General features: G+C 38.7%; 1 protein-coding gene across 9 annotated transcripts in view; it reads left to right on the top strand.

Annotated features, from left to right (window-relative positions):
* Window positions 1–24,959, top strand: part of ADD3 (adducin 3) — a 125,591-nt gene that overhangs the window by 47,890 nt on the left and 52,742 nt on the right. Inside the window, exons 1-2 of one of the 9 annotated variants that reach the window (XM_059173243.1) lie at window positions 4,633–4,825; window positions 6,344–6,452. The exons of 7 other annotated variants lie outside the window; for them this stretch is intronic. The gene's annotated coding sequence lies outside the window, so the exon portion shown is untranslated. Of the gene's footprint in view, window positions 1–4,632; window positions 4,826–6,343; window positions 6,453–24,959 lie in introns of those variants that run through there. One more of the 9 variants, XM_059173246.1, reaches the window with a different exon arrangement.

Genomic DNA, 24,959 nt, shown 5'->3' with positions numbered 1-24,959 from the left:
ATATATTATAAATAAAATATATATTTTTAAGATTTTATGTATTTATTTAACAGACAGAGATCATGAGTAGGCGAGAAGCAGGCAGAGAGAGGAGGAAGCAGGCTCCCTGCTGAGCAGAGAGCCCGATGTGGGTCTCCATCCCAGGACCCTGGAATCATGACCTGAGCCGAAGGCAGAGGCTTTAGCCCACTGAGCCACCCAGGAGCCCCTATAAATAAAATATTTATAAAAATCTGGAAAATGTAAGTGAGAACCAGCAAGTATTTAAAAATTTAGTCTTTACCTCCTTTTATACTGGGAATTAAAGTTATTTTTTTTTTTTTTTTAAGATTTTACTTATTTATTTGACAGACCGAGATCTCAAGTAGGTGGAGAGGCAGGCAGAGAGAGAGGAGGAAGCAGGCTCCCCAGTGAGCAGAGATCCCAGGACCCTGAGACCATGACCTGAGCCAAAGGCAGAGGCTTTAACCCACTGAGCCACCCAGGCACCCCAGGAATTAATACTATTTTTTTTTTTTTTTAAATTTATTTAGTCAGAGAGAGAGAGCGAGAGCGAGCACAGGCAGACAGAGTGGCAGGCAGAGTCAGAGGGAGAAGCAGGCTCCCCGTGGAGCAAGGAGCCCGATGTGGGACTCAATCCCAGGACGCCGGGATCATGACCTGAGCCGAAGGCAGCTGCTTAACCAACTGAGCCACCCAGGAATTAAAGTTATTTTGAAGATGACAGCCCAGTTTAAGTTGAGGGTGCCCCCCTCCCCCATCACAAGCAACAGTAGACATAATTTTTAAGAAATAGAAGAATACTTTAACTTATGTTTTGGGAACAAATGAAATTTTTTTGCAAAGTAATTCTGGGACCTGGAGTAGAGAGTGAGAAATGAACTTCATAGTTCAGAGTGTTAATTTGCTTTAACCAAGAGTTAACAGAAGGAAATGGAAAATGGACAAAAATGGATTTTTTGTCTAGTCAACACTGAATAGATTCACAAAAGTATTGAGTGTGAAACTACTGGCATGAATTTAAAACCCAAGATCTCTATCCCCAACTCCTACCAAGTGAGACTTGAAGTTACTTGAAGCCTGCCTTCCTCAGAGGTACCCTCACCATGCATCTAGAGCAAATGGAGAACCCTTTCTTTTGGTTGGTGGTGTTATGCCTTCGAGGGGATTATTTGGACAGTGGCTATCCTAGTGAGAATATGGAATTATAATCAGATTACTTCAATTCTTTTCAGACCCACAGCTTTACTAGAAGGTTGTTTGGATTTCTGTAGTCAGTGGTATAAGGAAACACTGGGTTATTAGCAGTTTCCAATGATTTCCTCAGGAGTTCCTTTGGTTGTAAAATCTTTTGATGCCTTTGTTGATAAGAGGTGGGTGAGGTTAGTGTCAGTTGACACAGATTCTTTTTTTTTTAGATTTTATTTGTTTGACAGACACAGATCACAAGTAGGCAGAGAGGCAGGCAGAGAGAGAGGGAGAAGCAGGCTCCCTGCTGAGCAGAGAGCTCATTGCTGGGCTCCATCCCAGGACCCTAAGATCATGACCTGAATTGAAGGCAGAGACTTAACCAACTGAGCCACCCAGACGCCCCTGACATAGATTCTTAAGTAATCTGTGATACTCTTATATTCTTCCTTCACACCCCCAATTCTCTTCCCTACCCATTCCATTTGCACTTCTTTTTTTTTTTTTTTTTTTTTTTTTTAAAGATTTTATTTATTTATTTGACAGACAGAGATCACAAGTAGGCAGAGAGGCAGGCAGAGGGAGAGGAGGAAGCAGGCTTTCCACTGAGCAGATAGCCTGATGCGGGGCCTGATCCCAGGACCCTGGGATCATGACCTGAGCCGAAGGCAGATGCTTTAACCCACTGAGCCACCCAGGCGCCCCCATTTGCACTTCTTAAACTGGATATTCTGTGACAACAAACTTTCCTCTCTTGAATATATTACATTTTTGCTATGTATCAAATATAATTGCCAGTAATTTTCCCTAATACTTGCTCTGGAAAATTCTCCTTCCTTCAAAAAGATGCAGGAAAGCGTTTTTACTTAACCAAGAGGTGTTTTTGTTTTTCTCCACTAAATCTTTTATAGATTAGAGACGGATATTTTAAACCTTCTTAGAAATGGGGATTTTGTATTTTCTCTTTGTGTATGATGTTACTTTTACATTGTTTTTTAATCATGGATTATACTTTTCAAGTATATCCTTGGGAAATAACAATGGGACATACTCTAAGCATTTAAAATACTCATGTAGAAGAGAAAAGTGGTATACTAAAAACACGGTATGGTGGGTATCACAACACATGGTATAAATATTGAGAAATACCTGTGATTCATCTGTGAGATGAAAACCACCAGGAAGGAAGGGATCCGTGGCATACGTGTGTTGGTCCAGAATGGGAATTCTTTAGTTTTATACATAAACTTTTAATTTTTTTTTTAAAGATTTTTTATTTATTTGACAGCTAGAGATCGCAAGTAGGCTGAGAGGCCAGGCAGAGAGAGAGGAGGAAGCAGGCCCCCCGCTGAGCAGAGAGCCTGATGCAGGGCTCCATCCCAGAACCCTGAGATCGTGACTGGAGCCAAAGGCAGAGGCTTTAACCCACTGAGCCACCCAGGCACCCTAAACGTTTAATTTTTAATGGTATATTTGAATTCAGGGAATGTCCTTTTGTGGGGGGAAATTGAGTTCCATTTTGCTTTTGCTAGTTGATTTAAATTGCTTTGTAAGTAAACTTGTATAGAAATATGGAATTTAAGGGACTATATTTTGTTCTATAAAGGACTTTAATTTTTCTTATAGTTTTTTGGTTTATGTTCCTTAATTCCACAACATCATTAGTACTATTTACCTTTGAGTTAGGGCATTTCCTAATGCCTGCCTGTATTTTTCCCACTGAGAACCAAAACATCTTGATATGGGATTATTTGATTCTTCATATACTTGAGTAATGATGCCTAACCCATTCCTGCTAATTTCAACCCTAGTGTGACTTTTTGACCCTAAGATTTAAAAAGTAATATAATAAGCAGAATATTTTAAACAATTAAAATCTTATGCTCTGATTATTTATGATATGATATCATATGATAGGATTATTTACATATGATATCTTATGCTCTGATTATTATTTATGGAAGCACCCCTATATGCTTCATATGTGTCCACATATCTCAGGATGACTATTCTGTCCCCACTTTGTGTAGCCTAGATTACTCAGGCTAGAGACAGAAATGACATGCTAGATAGCTCGCTCTGCGGAGATTATATTCATTAGCCCAAGGTGAGAAATGGGGAAAGTACTGTTTTGAATAGCAAGCAGGTACCTCTCACCTCCCCGTAGAGTAAACTGTCCTGTACCCCCCAGTGAACCCTTTGACTTGATTGGTATGATAGGGAGAAGATAGAGAAATCTATTTCTAGGGATTCTTTATTTTATTCTCCATTCCTTCAAAGGCCCAAAGTTGAGAACCAGTGATCTAGTTTATTAGTATTCTGATACACTGTTCTTTGGTGTCATTTAGGAAACTTGAAAAATATTGATATCCAAGTCTTACCCCCAAGATCCTGATTTAAATGGTATGGGGTGCAGTCTGGGTACTGGAATTTTTTTTAAAAAGCTCCTCATCAGATTCTGATTTGCTGTAAAAACTGTAAAGTTTGAAATCCACTGGCCTAGTCAGTAAAGCCAGAGAAAGTAGGCAAAGGGATTTTGAAAAGCTGTCTTTCCCAATTGTGAATAACGTAAGCTCCTTGTGGGCAGAAAACTTGTTCTCCGCTGTGTGCCTAACATGAATTGGTGTCTAGCACTTAGCAGGGACTGCCAGAATCCTTTCTGTAGAATGAAGGAGCTTGCTTAAGAATCAGTATCTTTTAAAGAATGAACCATTCAAGCATTAATACCTCGAAATAATCTGAATTAAATGAAATAGTGGTAAATTAGTGATGAAACAGATTAGACTTTCTATGTGCATGTGGAAGAAAAGCTGAAACAAGGTATTTATTAAAATAGCAATAAGCAGCCCTGCATGAATATGAAGTGCAAATATGTTTTTATTTTTCCCCTTAAGTCTGTTTGCACTTGAGATCACCCACTGGGACAAAGTGATTGCCCCACTGAGGCTAACTTCTACCATAAAACATTTCCTTGATTTAGTTAATTTTATCTTTTATCTCTTGAAAACGATTTTTTTCTTCTTGTCTGCATGTTTTTTGCTTTTCCTGTGTGTGTGTGTGTGTGTGTGTCTGTCTGTCTGTCTGTATGTGTTTGTGTTCAAATAAAAGCAGTACTGTCTCCTCCCTTCAGGAAACACCTTTTTTTTTTTCTATGTGATATAGTTTTTGTCATTTCCACTTTCATGTGGACTAAGAAGTCCTTCTTGTCCTGTGAAAAGGAAATTTCCCAGCTGTTCATAAATTGTGGAGCCTGCCGTGGGAGAGGGGAAGATCTCAGAAATGAGTTCCTTCTCTCTATTCCATATGTCCTTTTTTTTTTTTTTAAGAGTTTATTTATTTGACACAGAGAGACACAGCGAGAGGGAGAACACAAACAGGGGAGTGGGAGAGGGAGAAGCAGGCTTCCCGCTGAGTAGGGAGCCTGATGCGGGCTCCATATGTCCTTTTATTGCTTTTTCTGTACAGCTTCTCTTTTCATTTCTAATATATACCATCTAATTGACAAGATGGTGACTATCTGGTGACTTCCCGAGATGGTTTGAGGGTTAACTCTGTTTTTTATAGTTAGACCCATGGTGATAGTACTTTGTGAGAACTGTGGCAACACTGCTTTGCTCTCCTCCAGTTGATTGAAAAGGTAAGACGGGATAATCGGAAGATTGAAAGGGGTATTATTTTGAAAGTGCTTTTTACAGTGTTTTCTTGGTTAGAATGCTCACCACTTCCTCTCTTCTGTAAACACACCCATTTGAGCATATCACAGTTTCCTTTGTTTTGAGCCTCTCTTATATGTAGGTAGAACTACCACTTTGAATATGATCTCTTGTTGATTTAAAGGGAGCACCTCTAATAAACATCTAAGTATCCAGCTAACTGACTTAACGTGACAGGAACGATCGGTCATGCTATTAAATTATTGTTGGTCCCACATGTCTTGCTGCTTTTGCTCATGCGACTTCTAATGCCTAGAACATGGTCTTGCTGCTTCTTTGCTTGACTTTTATTTTTTTAAATTATAATCTGTAAGTCATATGTTAGCTCCATTAAGGTGCCTGATGTTTATGAGTTTATGTAGTATCCTGCAAACGATAGAAAGGGAAATTCTGGATTTTTTAAGTTAACTTTGGCTACTGTAGAAACAGCTTTCAGAAATGAGAGACTAAGGATCATACATAGAAAAATGGACTTTTTAAGAGCCAAGGTAGGTTTTGTCATTTTCGTTACAACCTGTTTCTTCAGCCAACACAGGTATTTAATTTGGGAACATCATGATTAAAGGTTATTCTTTGGACTCTCAAAATACTCCATAGGTTTACTGACACTTCATCAGGGCTATTTGAATTGGGTGTATTACACAGGCCTGGTCAAAGGGTGAGCATGTGCTGGAAATGAGAAGTGAAGGGAATAGAATTGGGGCTTGGGAACATTTGTGTTTTTTTAGATTGCTACTTCCTGTTCAGCTTAGGAGGGTCCTGTAATTTTGTTGTAGTTAAGGAGATAGTCTCTAAGCTTGACAGATCACAGCTGTATCCTGTACTTTGTGTGAAAATGCATTTGCTTTCTCTCCTGTTCATTTAATTTTTCTAATTTTCTAGTATATTAAAGTTTATTCTAGTGTTTCATGGAGGAAGAGATTGGATATGTGCCCAGATAAGAATGTGAACAATAGTTAAATATTAGGTTATAGTTAGTGAATTAAACATGGGTGTGTGTGCTACAAAAACTGAATGACAAGGAGAAACCTCCTCTGAATAAATTTTTAAAAGAAGATCCCAAGAGCATTTGAATGTTTTAGACTAGTGCTATAATTGAAGTGGCAGTTTTATATTTTTATAAACCACATAATTCCTTTACAAAGAATTAAATACTTGTTCTATATTCTAACCATCCCACAGTTTTACTCTCAAAGTTTTAGAACCTCAGGATGTTATTTCTTTCATCTAACCATCTTAATCTTAATCATCTTTGATTGCCACTGGAACAATATTACCCAGAGCTCCTTCCTTCCTTGAAATTTTATACTCTAGTGTCTCTTTTAGTTTAGTACACTAGTAGGTTATGTACATTAGCACTACTTCATTTTTGACATTGGTCAGACAGATTCAAAATGTTTTTGACATCTCAGTTGAAGTGTAATGTTTCATTGATGATACAGAGGAATGATAACATGTTCCATAGAAGAGAGGATTCCAACTTGAACGTTCTCTCCTGAGCAGCAACTTAACTTTGATGGAGTGGAAAAACTACTGGCCTGAAGTCAGGAGGTAAGTGCTTTGTGTGACCTTAGGTAGTGACCTTAGGGACCTCTGAATTCTCAAAAGTGCAAAGAGAGAATTGGACTAGATGACCTTTTAAGGTCTTTCCAGCGTTTTTGCTATTCATGGAGCCCGAGGTCTGTTAGCACAAAATGCAATTGTCTCTATTAGTGTCCATTACTCTCAAAGATGAATTATATATTAGGGTGCCTGGGTGGCTCAGTGGGTTAAAGCCTCTGCCTTCAGCTCGGGTCATGATCCCAGGGTCTTGGGATGGAGCCCCGCATCGGGCTCTCTGCTTAGCAGGGAGCCTGCTTCCCCCTCTCTCTCTGCCTGACTCTCTGCCCACCTGTGATCTGACAAGTAAACAAATAAAAAATCTTTAAAAAAACAACGACGACGTACTATATAATATGAACGATAAAAAGAAAATGAAGCCAAGGGCACCTGGCTGGCCCAGTTGGTTGGGTGTCCGGCTTTTGATTTCAGCTTGGGTAATGATCTCAGGCTCCTGAGATCCAGCCCCAAGTTGGGTTCCTTGCTCAGCACAGTCTCTTGAGATTCTTTCCCCACCCTCCTCCCCACTCTCCCTCTGTTCTTCTCCCCCCATCTCCACTTGCACAATCCCTTTCTAAAATAAATAAATCATTTTTTTTTAATTTTTTTTTTGATTTTATTTATTTAACAGAGAGAGAGAGAGATCACAAGCAGACAGAGAGGCAGGCAGAGAGAGAGAGGGAAGCAGGCCCCCCGCTGAGCAGAGAGCCCGATGCGGGGCTCGATCCCAGGACCGTGGAATCATGACCTGAGCCGAAGGCAGAGGCTCAACCCACTGAGCCACCCAGGCGCCCCATAAATAAATCATTTAAAAAAAAAAAAAAAAAAGGTGGAAGCCATATTGTTCCAGATGGTGGGGCTCATCACACAAAGCCACATACTGTAGCCAGGGTAGATGCAGGTAGTGTTGATGGCTTCCTGATAGTGTAGATAGTGAACAGGGGCTTATGAGCTGACTTACTCAGTGACACTTTTATTGGTGTAGTACCATCTAGAAAAGGATTGTACTTTTTTTCCTCTTACTGCTGGTTGGTCTTGGAGAGGTCTAAGTGAGGGAACTGAGTAGACTCAAGCCTTTGGGAACTTAGAATGAGAACATCTTCAAAGAACTACTTTTGTAAGGAAGGAAGCAAATTGGTATTATATTTCACAGAGTTGGTCTACAGGGCACATAAAAGCAAGTACATAGATGGAATACAAGTGCTTGTAGAGGAAAAATACCCATTTGCTTAAAGACCTTCCATAACAAATAGAATGGCTAATGAGGGATTAACTATTTGCTTTTTCTTTTGCATGGTTCATGTTTATCTAGGTGTATAATCACCCATGTAAATGGATGTAAAAGTCTGTGATACTTTTCTTCAGCAGGCTCACCATACAATGTTAGCATTGTACGAAATCTTTGATATTCCATTCAGTCTTCTCATTGTAGTTGAGGAAACTGAGGGCCAGAAAGACTGAGTACCTTGGCCAAAATAATGTTGTGAGGTAGAATGAGAGTTAGAACTAGAACTGGAACCCAGTTCTGCTTACTCTTAGGTTTTTTATTATTGAGAATTCATACCTATTCTTTATATATTTGAAAGTATGAAGTGTACCACAAAAATTTTCAAAATAGTAAGCAATTTTTGTAAGTTAGTAAATGAGACTTAATTTTCCACTTTTTTTTTTCTGGGAATCCTTCCCCTGAGCCTTTGCTCTTTTATTTTTTTTTTTTTTAAGATTTTATTTATTTATTTGACAGAGATCACAAGTAGAGGGAGAGGCAGGCAGAGAGAGAGATAGAGGGAAGCAGGCTCCCTGCTGAGCAGAGAGCCCGATGCGGGACTTGATCCCAGGACCCTGAGATCATGACCTGAGCCGAAGGCAGCGGCTTAACCCACTGAGCCACTCAGGCACCCTGAGCCTTTGCTCTTAAGTCGCATTCTGCCAACAGATGGATTTTCATGTCACATTCTTTATCAGATTCTTGGACTATGAGATAAAACAGTGCTGAACAAAAGTAATATAACATAAATGTATGTTTCTGTGCAGTAAGAATCCAGAAAATTCTTACGATAGGGCAGGAGTGTGTAACACTGAAATATGTTGGTTTTATTTTATTTTATTTTATTTGAGAGAGCGCGCGAGAGAGCACGCATGCGCGCGGGCACAAGTGCGGGCACAAACGGGGGAGTGGGAGAAGCAGGCTCCCTGCTGAGCAGGAAGCCGAACCCAGGGTTCAGCCCCAGGAGTCCAAAGTCGAAGGCTGATTCCCAATCCACTGAGCCACCCAGGTGCCCCATGTGGTGGTTTCAAATAGGAATTTCAGAATCTTAACGTAGCAGAGAGCATGTGGTGGGTGGGATAGAATTCCTGATTAATTGTGCATTAGTAATTACAGGTTTTGCTTTTATTTTACATAATGACTTAGTTTAGTTTTGTTTTTTTTTAAGATTTTATTTATTTATTTGACAGAGATTACAAGTAGGCAGAGAGGCAGGCAGAGAAAGTGGGTGGGGGGAGCGCCAGGGAGTAGGACCCCCGCTGAGCAGAGAGAGGAATGCAGGGCTCAATCCCAGGACCTTGAGATCACCACCTGAGCGGAAGGCAGAGGCTCAACCCACTGAGCCACCCAGGTGCCCCAATGACTTAGTTTTGAACTAAGTTTTGAACTTAGTTTTGAACTAGTTTTGATTGTGAGGCCTAATTTATATTTAAATGTATTGGGGAATGTTTCTACTCACTGAAAAACAGCGCATTCTGAAAATGGGAGAAGCTTTTGAGTAGGTCAGACAATGGAATGTGTTAATACTTAACATTGCTGTGGACCGGTATTTGAACATTGTGATCATCTCAGCTATACTGTACGTTTCAGTCTGTTCTCTCTATTGTTAATGTGAAGAAGTGTAGTACGTAGTGTACTGATTTGAGACCTAAATTCTGTTTGAGAATCTCTCAATTTATTCCTCCCTGCTGAATAGTTAAAATTATATGGGTTACTTAATTTGTTCTTTTTTTATAGGAATTATACAATTCAGCATGTGTGAGAGAGCTTGGATTACTTCTTAAAGAGTTCAGGTTAGGAAAATGCTGTGGATTTAAGTTTTTCCAGAAAGCTAACCTAGCCAACAAAAAAGGTAGCATTAAATTATAAGTTCTTGTTACAGAAGAAAAGGAAAACTCTCTCTCTCGTAGACTATTTTGATTTTTTTTTTTTTTTAGGTAAACTACTAAATATAAGTTTAATAGACTTATGGAAAAGTACACAAATTATAAGCTAGAGCTTGACAGGTGTGTTCAAATGAACACACTGTATAATATCACCTAGATCAAGACATAGAACACCCTGATGTGCCTCCCTTCTTGGGCATTATCTCCTCCTGGCATGGTAGCTGTAATCTTGGCACACCTCATAGGTTAGTGTTGTCTGCTTTTGAGTATTATATAAATTAAATCAATCAGTATCTGCTCTTTTGTATCTGGCAGCTTTTGCTCAACATTTTTTTTCTGTGAAATTCATCCATGTTTTTGCAATCATAGCAATAGTTTATCTGATTATTGTGCATATTCCTTGTTATGAATGTACAATAATCTGTCCCTTTTTGTGGATGGTCATTCAGATGTTTCTCATTTTGGGCTGTTAAAAAATTAATTCTGGGGGTGCCTCGGTGGCTCAGCTGGGTAAATGTCTGCCTTCTGCTCAGGCATGATGTCAGAGTCCTGGGATCTAGCCCTAAGCCCTGTGTCCCCATGTGGGACTCCTGCTCAGAGGAGAGGTTGTTTCTCCCTCTCCCTTTGCCCCTCCCTGCCACTCATGCTTGCTATCTCTCTCTCAAATAAATGAAATCTTTTTTTTTTAATTTTGCTATGAATATTTTTAGTATTCTTTATATATGTATACACACAAACACACACACACATAAATACACATAAATTTAGTGTTCGTATATATATTTGTGTGTGTGTGTGTGTGTGTGTGTGTATGCATTTGTTGAATGTATTCCTGGGAGAGGTGTAGCTAGATTACAGGGCATGTGTGTGTCCAACTTTCGTAGATAATGCTAAAAAACTTTCCAAAATAATCGTACTAATTGACATAAGGATTTGTATTGTTGAAGAGTTCCAGATGCTCTACATCCTTGCCAATACATGGTATTAACAATTTTTTGTTTTTGTTTTCATATTAACCATACTGATAGGTAGATAGCATATCTCCTCATGGTTTTAATTTTTATTTCCCCAATGACTAATGATGACGGGCATTTCATTCATTTATTGGTCATTTGGACATTCTCTTTTGGGAAGTACCTGCTTAGCTCTTTTACTAATAAACAGATCAGGTTGTCTTTTTTTTTTTTTGGTGATATTTAAAATATATTCTGGGGGGCGCCTGGGTGGCTCAGTGGGTTAAGCCTCTGCCTTCGGCTCAGGTCATGATCCCAGGGTCCCGGATCAAGCCCCCCATTAGGCTCTCTGCTCAGCAGGGAGCCTGCTTCCTACTCTCTCTCTCTCTGCCTGCCTCTCTGCCTACTCGTGATCTCTCTCTCTGTCAAATAAATAAAATCTTAAAATATATATATACACTATGGAGTATTATGCCTCCATCAGAAAGGACGAATACCCAACTTTTGTAGCAACATGGACACGACTGGAAGAGATTATGCTGAAATAAGTCAAGCAGAGAGAGTCAATTATCATATGGTTTCACTTATTTGTGGAGCATAACAAATAGCATGGAGGACATGGGGAGATAGAGAGGAGAAGGGAGTTGGGGGGAAATTGGAAGGGGAGGTGAACCATGAGAGACTATGGGCTCTGAAAAATAATCTGAGTGTTTTGAAGGGGCCGGGGGTGGGAGGTCGGGGTACCAGGTGGTGGGTATTACAGAGTGCACGGATTGCATGGAGCACTGGGTGTGGTACAAAAACAATGACTACTGTTAAATAAATTAAAAAAAAAATAAATAGCAGCTTAATATATGTGTGTGTGTGTGTGTGTGTGTGTGTGTGTGTGTGTGTGTATATATTCTGGATAATCATTTATCAGATTGAAGTTTTATCACTCTAAAGTCAATAGTTTTTTCTCCCCTTCTGAACAATCCAAGGATCTTAAAACACTTTAACTCTCATTCTCCATTTCCATCTTATGTGATATTACTGATCAGGATTTTAGTTCCACTTTTTTAACCTTCTACATTTGTTATTACTATTATTTTATAGGGTATTTTTTAAATTACTCACTTGTATACCATTTTCTTTCCTCTTCCATTTCCATTCCTCTAATTTAAAATTATCTGAAATTCATCCTTCAAAAGTTTCTTTAATGAATTTATAGAACTCTTTAGTGAGACAGGTTTGTTTTTGTTTTTGTTTTTACTTTTGATAGTTCTGTTTGATTTACAGTTCTCGGCTGACTGTTATCCTCTCTCAGCACTATTATTTCTATGTCTTATGACTTTTTTTCTTTTGAAGTCTACTGCAAATGTAATTAACAGTCCTTTGTAGGTGATTTGTCTCTGAAGTTTCTAGCCATGATTTCCTCAAATACGACCTCTTCCCTATTGTTTCCTCTTTAGAAACTCCGGTATGTATGTTGGACCTCTTTGCTCTCTGTTTCTTTCTTTCTTTTTTAAAGATTTTATTTATTTATTTGTCAGAGAGAGAGAGAGCACAAGCAGCAGAGTGGCAGGCAGAGGCAGAGAGAGAAGCAGGATCCCTACCGGACAAGGAGCCCAATGCAGGACTTGATCCCAGGACCCTGGGATCATGACCCCAGCCGTAGGCAGCGGCTTAACTGACTGAGCCACCCAGGCGCCCCTGCTCTCTGTTTCTTAGTCTCTCTTTTACACATTCTATTTCTTTGTCTCTCTGCCATTCTGACTAGTTTTTTCAAATTTAGATTCCAGTTTATCCTTTCTGTGTGGGTCTAGTCTACTCTGTTTAATCCATTCACTAAGTTTTTTTCCATTATTCTCTAGTTTTTCAGCTCTGTTGATCTTCCTTTATAACATCTTGTTTCTCGTGCTTCCAGTTCTATCTTTAAGGATTTTGAACATTGTGAAAAAAACTTATATTCTGTGTCTTAGTTTTCCGTTGTCTGCAGTTCTTAGAGGGAGGTATCAAATTCTGTTCTCTGTTGTTTCTGCTGATTTTTGCTTAATGTGGCTTGTGACTCATGTGCTTTGTAATTTTGAATTAACTTGGCAGAATTTTATCTGTGGAAATCATTAGGCGGTCTGTTTTGAGAGCACCTTTCTCCAGACATAATTTATGTTCTCTTTTTGTGGGGGATCAGGAGTGCTACCAACCTAAGGCCACTTTATGTTACTCTCTTGGCTTAAGACGTTTTGGACCATATTGTGTGTGTGTGTGTGTGTGTGTGTGTGTGTGTGTATTTTGTGCATCTGTGTGTGGTTGTTTGTTGTTTCGTTTTGTTTTTGTCTCTCTGTGTGTGCGCTTTTTAATTCCTTCTGTTGGTGGTTAGATTTTTTGGTCTGCCTTTTACCTGAGGGTATTACCCTTTAAGATTCTGGATTTATCTGTATGTGTATGGTAGGGGTCTGTAACAACTCCCTGCCTTGTAGGAAGAACTCTCCACCCCCGTAACTTATGACTTGAGGAAAATCTGCTTTCTAATTTAGCAGTTTTTCCTTCACAACATTGAGCTCATCATCTTCAGAAAACCAAGCAACTTTTATTTTTTTTTTCTGATCTTACTCATCTTAATAAATTGACTATGATTATGATTAGGATTCCTTCATAAATTTTAAGCACTCTAGTTATTTTGGAAATTACTGAAATAAAAGTATTTCCATGCGTATTTCCTAATAATGGTATGGTCTCTATAATGGCTTTATATTGAGAAAGATTTGCATGTTTAGATTCCTCTTTTGAGTCCTAGCTACAAATCTTCGTTTTTAAACCAATGATCCAAAACGCTAAAGCTGCAGCTGGTTGCTGTGTTCTGACGATACTGAAAACATTGGTCTAGGTGCACTGATTGCTTACTGATTTATCAGGTGCATCTTGACCTTTGTGTCATAGCAAAGGCAAACACTTGTTGAATGCACAATGTCCTTTTTTCCAATTCCTGTAAGAAGGTATTAATGCTTACAGGAATGAACAGATTGGATTAATGTAGTAAATTATCTGCAAAAGCTTTGAAATATATCTTTTTTTTTTAAAGCTTTCATTTCTGGGGGTGTAACAAAGGTAATTACTGTTTAAACTTGAATTTGAAGAAGGTAATTTGCTTCTGGCAGAAGGTTTTTCCAAACTCCTTTCTGTAGTTTCCAGGCACATGATTGAAAAATATAGTAGTAAATGTGTATTATCTTATGGCTTCCAGGTTTTTTTAAGCTTAAAAGTAACTCCAAAGTACTGGTTTGGGCCTTCTTTCTTCCCTCTCCCTCCTTTTTATTTAAAATACCGTATCATTTATTATATTGGGCCAGCAGGAATCAGTTTAAAGGGGTTGAGAGCTGTTTTAGATTAATGACTTGGCAACTTGGAAATCGCCCACAGGAGTCACAGTCCTGCTTGTCTTGGAGTGAGTTTTAAAAACTCAGCCATTAAGAATTGTTTCCATAAGCTGCCAAATTGAAAGTTGGAGTGAAGAAAAACCTTAGACTGATTCACAAACCCCAAAATTCTTGTCAGTGTGCTTTATGGGGATCTTGTTATTTGAAGGATGGCATAGTCGACAGGATGAAAAGCTTTGTCGTGACAATCAATAAATAATGCAACTCTGGGTTTACATAGACTTCATATTGCTTTCCTCACAGTTCTCGATTTTTCATTTTCATATAAGGTATTCTCTTTTGTTTCATATTTTTTCAAGTGATAGCCATTTATTACATCCTAACTTTCTATATTGGAAAACCCCTCCTTTTTCTTTTTCCCACTCGTAGGATTGCACAGCAGCCTTTCAGTTAAACAAAATCAAAGTTGTTCACTTGTTCAGTGTTCCACCCCCTTGAAGTAAGCCACATAGCTCCCTGTGGGCGTGCCAGGCCTTATGCGGCTGCCATAGTTACTTGGTCCTCATCTCCTGTCACTCTTGGCTCTTTCAGGATGTCTCTTCATCTGCTTTCTTAGCTCCGCCTTTGCCCTCCTCCACCCAGTTTTTGTACTGCTCTAGTCACCTCCTTTCTCAAAGGCTCAGGAGCAGTTCTCATGAGGTTTTTTGTTGTTGCTGTGTTCCTTTTCTCTAAGTAGTCTGAGAAAGTTATTTATATACTGTCTAAAGGTATGTGTTTCACTGAGAAATTCCTACTGCAGGATCAAACCTCTCAGTCTTAACATTTTGCAATAGGTTTGGTTTTTTTTTTCTTCTTTGTCAAGAGCTTAGTATTATAGGTGTGAGTTCATGAATATAAAGTACACATGGCTCTTGCCTCCCAGTATAATGTGTTAAACACAGAGAAGATTACTATCTAAAAGAACCTAGCAATCTTTAAAGTCACATAATATAAATAATCCTACTTTGATTTCTCCGTTTTAGGTATTTTTCACTTAGGTTGTCACATAGTGTGTGCTGTAACTAATGATCCTCATTTATTCATAAAAATGGAAGATTTGTTCTTTATGTGTACTTTCATGTGGAAACCTGTCTTAAATGTTAACCTTAAGTCATTTTCACAATGATAGTAATCTGATCAAAATGGGTGATCTATTCTTAGAAATTTAATGTGGCATTCCTTTTATTTTTGTCAGATTAGCCCACAAAAATAACCTTTCTCATATGTATCAACATCTTTCTGAGCCTTGAACTTGAAAATTGAGGTGACTTACACAGTGCTTGTCATTAGTTGTGTTTTTCTTTTTTCTTTCCAGCCCTCCAATTAAATCTACTGTCCTTGTACTTGATACCCTTAAGGATTTGAGCCCATAGATTAATGGTATACCTGTTCCAGGTTGACTGTGTTTTTGCATATTCACTTTCGTATTAACCTGTAACATTCTTATTCCTTTTTCCATGAGGATGTGGTGGCAGAACACAGACTGGCTTCAAAATAATTGGTCTTAATTATTTCTAAATCATGGTTAGTACAGAACAAACATTATTGCAAGAAAGGATATAAGTGGCTTTTGATATTCTTTTCTTAGTGTACAAGTCAGAAGATTAGAATGAAAGCAAGAGCTCATGACACAAAACTGTATGGCTTGCTAGTAGATTGTAGGGTTCCTGTAGTTTAAATTATACAAACCACTGTAGGTTGTTAATTAGTGACAATTTTTATTTCCCTTGTATATTAGTTGCCATTTGTGATACTTTTGTTTAAAATAGAGCCATGTGTTGGAGTCCCAGGGTGGTTCAGTTGGTTAAGCATCCAAACCCTCCCATTTCAGCTCAGGTCATAATCTCAGGGTCATGAGATAAAGCCATGTGTTGGCTTAAGATTCTCTCTCTCCTCCCTTGGACCTTCCTATTCACTCTTACGCTCTTTCTAAAAATAAATTTAGAAAATAAAGCCACAGGTGCCTGGGTGGCTCAGTGGGTTAAAGCCTCTGCCTTCAGCTCAGGTCATGATCCCAGAGTCCTGGGATTGAGCCCCACATGGCTCTCTGCTCTGCAGGGAGCCCGCTTCCTCCTCCTCTCTTTCTCTCTGCCTACTTGTGATCACTGTCAAATAAATAAATAAAATCTTTAAAAAAAAAAAAAAAGACACATGTTTTTAAAATAAATAAATAAAGCCACATGTTTAAATACAAGTTTAAGAAGCATATTGTCTCTTCATATCTTTGTGCCAGAGTTGTACATCATCCCCCCTCCCCAGACCATTAAAGACCAAGCTCACATGTAACTTCCTCGGATTCAAATTGGCTCTTTCCTCCAAGTCAATAAGTATGTCTGTTATAACACACTAACACAGTGGGCTAATATAATTGCTTAAGAAGCTATCTCTCCCTTTTTCCTTCTCTGGTCCACAAGTTGCTAGTGTTCTAGGATCAGGGATGATGTTTCATTCTCCACTGTATTGTCCTCAGCTGTAGCACATGATAGGTGTTGAATGAATTATTGTCAAAAGAATAAATAAATTTAACCGGAAGTGGAAAGATTTATTGATGAATCGACTTAACCAACTTCAAATTTAAAGATAAGTTTTTAAAATCTAAAATCATAAATTTGGCACAGAACAAGTTGATATTCTCCAACTAGAGTAATAGTACTTGGGGGCAGAAAGTAGGAAGCAGAAAGTAGGCCAGTTTTGTGTATGTGTGTTTGTTTTTTTAAAGATTTTATTTATTTATTTGAGAGCAAGAGAGAGTACAAGCAGGTAGAGGGGCAGAGGGAGAGGGAGAAAGCAGACTCTCTGCCGAGCAGGGAGCCCGACTCAGGGCTCAGTCCCAGGAACCCAAGATCTTGACTTGAGCCAAAGGCAGATGTCCAACTGACTGAGCCCCCCAGGAGTCCCTCATTTTTGTCTTGATTAAACCTCCTATCATACTACCAGTTTGCCTAAGGGAATGGAAAGGTGGCAAATCTACCAACTCTCCACAGATACTTTCACAAAGGGCAGGTGGAACTGGAGGAGAATATTTCTAAACCTGTCTCCTACCCTGTTTTATGGTAGTATTTGGGAGATTTGGAATTTTGTTTTACAGGACAGGAGGTGTTCTTGTAATGAATAGGGAGCATGTGTTCCAGAGCTTGATCTGAGAGGAGATCGTTAGTCCTTTACATCATGTGATTTGTCAGCTTGGCCACCTACCTATCTTATAGCAGTGTTTGAAGCTAAGTACTTGAAGAAATTTTTTTGGATGAGAATACTTAAATTTCCAAAGAGTAAGAAAGAAGGCTCTTTTAAATTGGGTAAATTATTTGAAATAAGAAACATTTTTTTCAACTAAAGAGCTTTTTTCCCTCATATTTAGAAAAAGCAATTTAAAAATGCCTACATTGGTCCCCCACGTCCTTGGATGGAGCAAATTAAAGCAACAGTAGTATTTTTAACAAATTGCAGAGGCACCTGAATGGCTTATTTGGTTAAGCATCCAACTCTTGATTTCAGCTCGGGTCATGATCTTGAGCCCCGCATTAGGCTCTGTGCTCAGTGCAGAGTCTTGAGATTCCCTTTGTTCCTGTGCCCCTCCCTCTGCTCATGCATGTTCTCTCACTCTCTCTCAATAAATAAGTAAATTAATTAAATCTTAAAAAAAAAATTGTGTGTGTCATGAATGTCTATGTCATGTGACCATAATGTATTTACATTTACTTGTTTTCTGTTCCTTTTTTTTTTTTGGACTTTTCCCCAAAGCAGAAATTATTTGTGAGTGTGTTTTTTAATAGCACATAAATATTTATTCTTCACTTTTTAATGTTTCTTTATCCCCTGTGTAGCCTTTGTATTCCTCTAAGAGGTGGTTAATAAAATGCATTGTTTTTGGTAGTATTGTGCCATGGGAGAGTCAAAGCCACATGCTGTTTCTTCACTTAGTTTGGCAACTTTCAGATACAATACAAGCTCACTACTTTGGTTAATTTTTGTTTTAAATGGGGATCTTGTCAACTTTAGACCTAATGATTTACTGAATTTCTGCATCAGCTTTATTAGGCTTAACTTGCAATCTTTGTGTAGGTTATGTTGCATACATTTTTTTTTATCCAACAAAAACCCTTATTTTGAACATTAATCATATTTCACTTACTTCCAGCCTTTCCTTTTCTGTAACTGCTTAATCTTTAAATGTTGGATTACCGTTTTTAACAAATAATCATCTATCAGATATTAAATGGGCAAAGGATATTATTCATTTACCATCCATAATATTTTTTGAATTTTCCCTATGCTAGGTGCTGAGGGGCCCTGCCTGCCAGTTGCTCAGCAGCATGTGTGAGAGCTATACTGGCAAACAGAAAATTGTGTCAATGTAATGCGTGCTAGGTTGGAGGTAAGCCAGAGGGCTGTGGCACTTGAGGCTTTGAACTTCAACATGGAGGCCTTCCTTCACAAATCCATCTTTGCAAGGGAAGCAAAACCAGGATTTTCCTAAATGGGAAATTATAGAATATAGCCAGATGCCTGCAGACAAGAGTTGAATTTCACCAACTTGGCAGGGCTCTCTTTATCTTCTGAAGCATGAATACCATGGTTGGCATTTTTATCAAGGAGTTACCCATGTTGTATTTATTATTTCTGAGAACAGTTGGTTTGGTGGGGGGAAGCCGGAAGAGTAAGAACTATGATTTTGCACTGCTGCAGTTCTAGGGCCATCTCTGACTTAGGTTTCATAACTCTAGGATGGCAGACTGTTCCATGGAGTTGAGTCCTACATAAAACTCACACTCCTCTTAATTGTTTCAGCTTTGGTGTTTGTGTTTTTGTTTTTGTTTTTCTTTCCCAGGCCTTTTTTCTCCCCTTGAGTTTTGCTCCCTCAGCTGAATCTCTTGTGCCACTTCGTTGTCCCTCCCCTTTTTGGGTTCTCTTAAACCCAGAGCCTGCCCACACCTTTGTAAAATTGGCCTATTATGAAAATCACGTGTAATGAAAAATCACTTCTCTACTTTATCTCCATTGCCAGGAGTTGTGTGACCTTACATGCTTAACCTCTTGGAGCCTCCATTTTCTCATCTATAAAAGGAACCTTATAGTACTGCCTGATGGAGTTGTTGTGGGTGGTACACAGGATAGGTATTTAAAGCACATAGTGGTTTGAATTATTCCAGTGGCACTCTAACGGCTTGGCAGGAGTTACTTCTCCAAGAACACAAGAATTTGCACATAGTTGACTTTTTAAAATTTTTTTTAGACTTATTTATTTATTTTAAATTTTATTTTACTTTTTTTCAGTGTTCCAAAATTCATAATTATTTTTTATTTGACAGAGGGAGAGAGAGAGAGACGTTGAGAACAGGAACACAAGCAGCAGGGGGAGTGGGAGAGGGAGAAGGAGAAGCAGACTTCCTGATGAGCAGGGAGCCCAACGCAGAGCTCTATCCCAGAACCATGGGATCATAACCTGAGCTGAAGGCAGACACCCAGACAACCCAACTTTTAGTCTCTTTAATTTCATGCCCTGTGATCCTTTCCCTTCCCCCCACTTTTCTGGCACTTTGCTTTCCTTTTTGGTAAGTGTTTAGATTTAGTGGGGTTTGTTGTTGTTGTTGTTTTTGCTACTTTGATCATAACTGAGTAGCCATCACCCAGGCATATCCATCAGCAGCACTTACAGACAGTTTCCATGTGCTATGCATTGGAATACAAAGATGCTCCCATTTAAAAAAGGGAAACTAATGGAAGCAGCCATCTGGTGTGAGTTCTGTAATGCTGTTATTTAAAGCATAATGGAAACACAGGATGAAGAAGCTTTAATTTTGTCCTGAGTAGATTAGGAAAGTAGGTTAGATTTTAACTTGGCCTTGAATTCTCACTTGGTGGTGTAAAGGAAGATCACGCTAGGCAAAGGGAGCTCTTTATACAAAGACTGGTAGAGATATAAGTGTATTTGGTGTGAGTAGTCACCACAAAGTTAAAAGTCTATGTTTCCCTCCTCCACCACTCCAATTCTGTCATAGTAAAAAAGCAAAGAGAAAACAAGTATACTTTTTTTTTTCCTGGACATGAAAGATTGCTTGCCTGTGGAGTGAATAAAGAGTTATGCTTTATTTGCTATTTTTATTTTGAGTATGTGAAATGAGAGCAAACATAGTTTTGAAGCACAAAAGCTTCAAAGCAGTATGTGAATAGGCATATGCTTGAACTATGCCCAGAACTGTTGATTTTGCTTCCACTTCTTGTGTTTCCTTCTTTTGATCACTTACTACAAGCCAGGCACTTTACAAAGGTTATCTCTTTTAAGCCGTAGAACTTTTATGAATTAAGATTTTCCTTGTTTTATATAAGACAAAACTAAGACTCAAAGGGAGTATAAAAAACCAAAACCAAGGAACTTTCTTATCTTAAGATGTATAGCCTGTAAGTGACAGCTCTTCCTCTGAGCCAGCATTCTCTCCCAAGCTTCTGTTCTGCTCATCCTAAAGCCAAGTGTAGAGCTGCTGCCTAAGAACCTGAGTCTAGTCCCAACCAATAAATCACTGACCAGCTGGCTGAATGGTACAGGCAGCCAAAACTTCTGAAGTTTTGCTTCCTTCACCTAAGAGGTGGAGTAATTGAGTCTACATTGGAGCAGATGAGTCTACACTTTCTTTTAACTTTATAATTTCTTCTTAGGCTCCTTCCATCTGTTTCATTCATGCCTCATCACTTTATACAACCAAGTTATATGACGTAGTGGGGAATGTTGTAACGCAGAGGTTGCAAAGGCATGACTATTTAGAGTTGTTTAAAATCAACTTTAAAAAAAAAAATTTATTTATTTTAGAAAGAGAGCATATGTGGGGGTGGACTGCAGAGGGACGGGGAGTGAGAGAGTCTCAAGCAGGCTCCCTGCTGATCGCTGATCACGGGACCTGTTGTAAGGGCTTGATGTCATGACCTAAGATGAAATCAGAATTTGGATGCTTAGTTGACTGAGCCACCCAAGCGCCCCTAAAGTCACTTTAAAATCAAAGTAATGATTGCCTCTGAGGAAATGAAAGAGGGGATTGTCTGGGGAGAGGCATGAGGGAACTTTCTGTGGTGAAGAAAATGTTCTGTATTTTTTTTTTAAGATTTTATTTATTTGACAGAGAGAGATCACAATTAGGCAGAGGCAGGTAGAGATGGGGGGGAAGCAGGCTCCCTGCTGAGCAGAGAACCCGATGCAGGATGATCCCTGGGATCATGACCTGAGCCAAAGGCAGAGGCTTTAACCCACTGAGCCACCCAGGCGTCCCTGTTCTTTATTTTATAGGTGTTTGTACAAGTATAAACTTAAATTTCTCCATTTCTTTGTATGTAAATTTTGTATCAAAAGAAAAAAGCCATAAGCAAATATTGAACTCTGGGTAATGATAAGCATGCTGAAGTATTGGGGAATGTATATGGATGTCTGTCACTTCAAAATGTACCAAAAATAACATAGGTTAATGAATGAATAGAGGAATGGGTAGATGAGATATGTGATAAAATAAGTATAGTAGAGTGTTAATGGTAAAATCTAGACAGGGCTTGTGTAGTGCTTACTCATATTCTTTCAAATTTGCTATAAATTTGAAAATCTAAATAAAATAACATAAAATATTAAAATATTGTCAGAATGGGGAAATCACTTTTAAAATGAGTCAACAGGGGCGCCTGGTGGCTTAGTGGGTTAAACCTCTGCCTTCGGCTTGGGTCATGATCTAGGGGTCCTGGGATCGAGCCCCATATTGGGCTGTCTGCTCAGCAGGGAGCCTGCTTCCCCTCCCTCCCCTCCTTGCCCCCCCCCACTTGTGATGTCTCTCTCAGTCAAATGCGTAAATGAAATCTTGAAATAAAATGAGTCAACAGTTTCGTATCAGTAGTCCCCTCCTCACTTGAAGAGTCTTTTTTTTACACCACCGCAGGCTCTAGTTGGACTACCATGAATTTAACCTGATTTAAACAGCTCAAAGAGACCTTTTCTTTCCTTTGCTGATCCTGTAGATGGGGAGGTTCCTTCCCATAGACATTTCAGGTTAGTCTTAATGTCCCACAGAGCTGAAGCTTGCCAAACAAAGCTCTTCTCCTTGGTTCTCTGAGTCATTGATAGTTATACCATATTTCTAGAATTTTTTTTAAAGAGTTTATTTATTTGACAGAGATCACAAGTAGGCAGAGAGGCAGGCAGAGAGAGAGAGAGAGAGAGAGGAAACAGGCTCCCTGCTGAGCAGAGAGCCTGACTCGGGGCTGGATCCCAGAACCCTGGGATCATGACTGGAGCCAAAGGCAGAGGCTTTAACCCAGTGAGCCACCCAGGCGCCCCATATTTCTAGAATTTAATGTCACCACAGCCAAAGATTAAACTTTTCTTTCCCTCCCTCTCCCACAATAGAAATATTGTTAATCTGGTGATGTTTGTTAAAGGAAAACCCCCTTTTTTTTTGGTTTCATGCTTTATTTTCAGTCAACCACAAGTTTGAGTTGCCTTGTGTTTCTTTATTCTTTAACAAATGACATTTCGTGCTTTCCCAGCACTTTAGTTGGAGACAACTTCTCATTGTGCTGGTTTGAGTTCTGGCACTTGAGAGCATCTTCATTCTGAAGCTCAGGGCAGGGTGTCCCTCTCGTATTTGAAGCAGAGTGCTTATCTTCTCCATTGCTTAAGCCTCAGCACCTGGTGGTGCCCCAGATGAGTGTCTCATCCAAGTTCTTGAAAATGTGTGGGTATGAAGAGTACGTGAACTCTTGTGCAGCAAAAGTGGAGGGGAGAGCTCTTAGAACAATGAATTCAATCATGGGGATACCTAATTTCATATTTTAAAAAACCAGTAACATAGGTAAAATGTGTTTTTGAATTATTTCCTTTTAAAAATGTCCTCTTTCTCTTTTCTAACTTTAATAACTGTTTGTTACAAGTCACTTTACATACTGAAAACACTCATTGTTTTACAATACTGTGTGTTTGAAAATACAACAAAATGGCATTTAAATGAAACAAATACTTGAAATACAATTGGAGTTGAAGGGTAGAGGGAGGGTGATCAGGGCACATTCTGAGTTGTGCGGGAGCCCATACTTTAATTAATTGTTAAGCCTCTGGCATTCAGTAGACAGTGTTTGTATTTAAAATCCACAAAACTGGTACGGAAAGGGAAGGAGAAATTTAATTGCTTGAGGGGATCGGTAAATTTACATGAATCCCTGTAACAGGCCGGTATACCTGTGCCAAATAATGCCTGAACTGACCAAGAAAAGTTTGCTTTTCCTCATCACTGTGGTGAAAGCATTGGTTCTCAACAACTTTCACGTTCACGAGGATTTTTTATAAAAGGGACTCCCTGCACATTGGGCAAGCAACTGTAGTCCAAAAAGTATTGGCTGAATTTAACATACCGGGGGCATGTGGATTCCTAAGAATGTCACACCTTGTCTATGCCAATAAGTCAGAGTATCTATTTTTGATACCAAATCTGATATCATTGGCAGATTTTCCCTTTATTGGAAGGATAATAGTCATAAGGGAGACTGTTTTTTCATCTATTTTGCTCTCTGATTGAGGTGTTTTTATGACTTTTTTTTTTTTTTTAAAGCTATGAAATAATACTGGCAAGTCCCAAGAAAACTAGATCTGGATTTCATTTTGTCTTTTCAACTCTGTGTGATCTTGTGCACATTCCTGACATGTTACAAACAGCTTGTGTCTCTGAATGTGCAGTATCAATTTTCAGTGGTGAAAGCCCCAAAAGGAAACAGACTGATTCTTCCATGCACAAACAGCTGGGCAGTTGTGGATGGAATTAATTGCTGATATATATTGGCTGTGTTTTTCTTCTCTTGTCATTTCCTTTGCAGCTGTGAAAGTGAAGTTTGACTTGAAAACAGACATTTCCAGCAGTGCAAATCCAAAAAGTATCAAAATAGGATTCTTCAAATATATCTGAATGCTCCCTTTGAGTTCAGTTTGGGGGTGAGGTAGAAGAGCAAGGGATAGCAGGCAATGCATAATTACATATATGGTTGAAAATAAACAGGCACGTGGACTTTGAGAAGTATTTTTGAAGGGGTTAGTTTAGTTTATGGTAAAAGCGACCTCATATGCAACAAAAGGCTAGATCAGCAAGCACCCCTTCTAGGATACTATCCTGGAAGAAGTTGTTACAGGCTACCTCTGAAAATATTGTGGGGGGGGGGGAGAGGAGGAAAACAAAATGTTCAGTACGCAGACTGATTTATTGTTCCAATGTAAGGAAGTAGCAGTTGGCGCGCAGGGTAATGTGACAGCATGTATCATTAAAAATAATATTTTTCTGGTCTTTTCCAAAAAGCCTTTTCTTTGTTATGAATTCAGTGTAAATGATTATATAGCTTATTTTTTATATGCATGGATATTTTACTGAAAAGAAACTATTTTTTATTCCATGTGTTATAGTTCAGTTAAAACTGTTGGTTGTTTGTCTGAATATGCATATACAGGAAGTAGTATTGATTAAAATCACTCTGAACAATTACCAGATGTTTGGTAACAGTTTCAGTAACTGATAAATTATTTTAGACACCAAGTTTTTTAGGCAGTATGGGTACATGTTACAGAATATCTTATTTGGAAATAAATCAGAAAAAAATTAAAAATCAAAACTCTATGAAACTATTTGAAAAAACAAATGCCTATAAAATTTTTAAAAGTTTGCTGTGCATATTAGTGATTTCCACCAAAATAATTCTCCCTTTTATGTATTTTAATACTCTACCTAAAACGAGTTTATCAATCAAATTCTTTTTTTTTTTTTAAGGCAACTTCTGCTCTAGTTAGTTGATAAGAGAATGTTTGTATTGTTTCTGCATTACCCGAAGAACTAGAGTATTGAGAGAGAAGGGTAGGTAATGCTTACGTTCATGATTGGATTCCCTGCTTTGGCCAGATAGTCCAAAAGTAAAGTTATAGAGTGAGCAATATTGCCAACAACTTGAGATAG

This window comes from Mustela lutreola, chromosome 4, assembly GCF_030435805.1.
Source record: "Mustela lutreola isolate mMusLut2 chromosome 4, mMusLut2.pri, whole genome shotgun sequence".
In the NCBI taxonomy this organism is placed as follows: domain Eukaryota; kingdom Metazoa; phylum Chordata; class Mammalia; order Carnivora; family Mustelidae; genus Mustela; species Mustela lutreola.
Note: the sequence above shows the minus strand (reverse complement) of the source record. Positions and strands in the feature narration are given on the sequence as shown.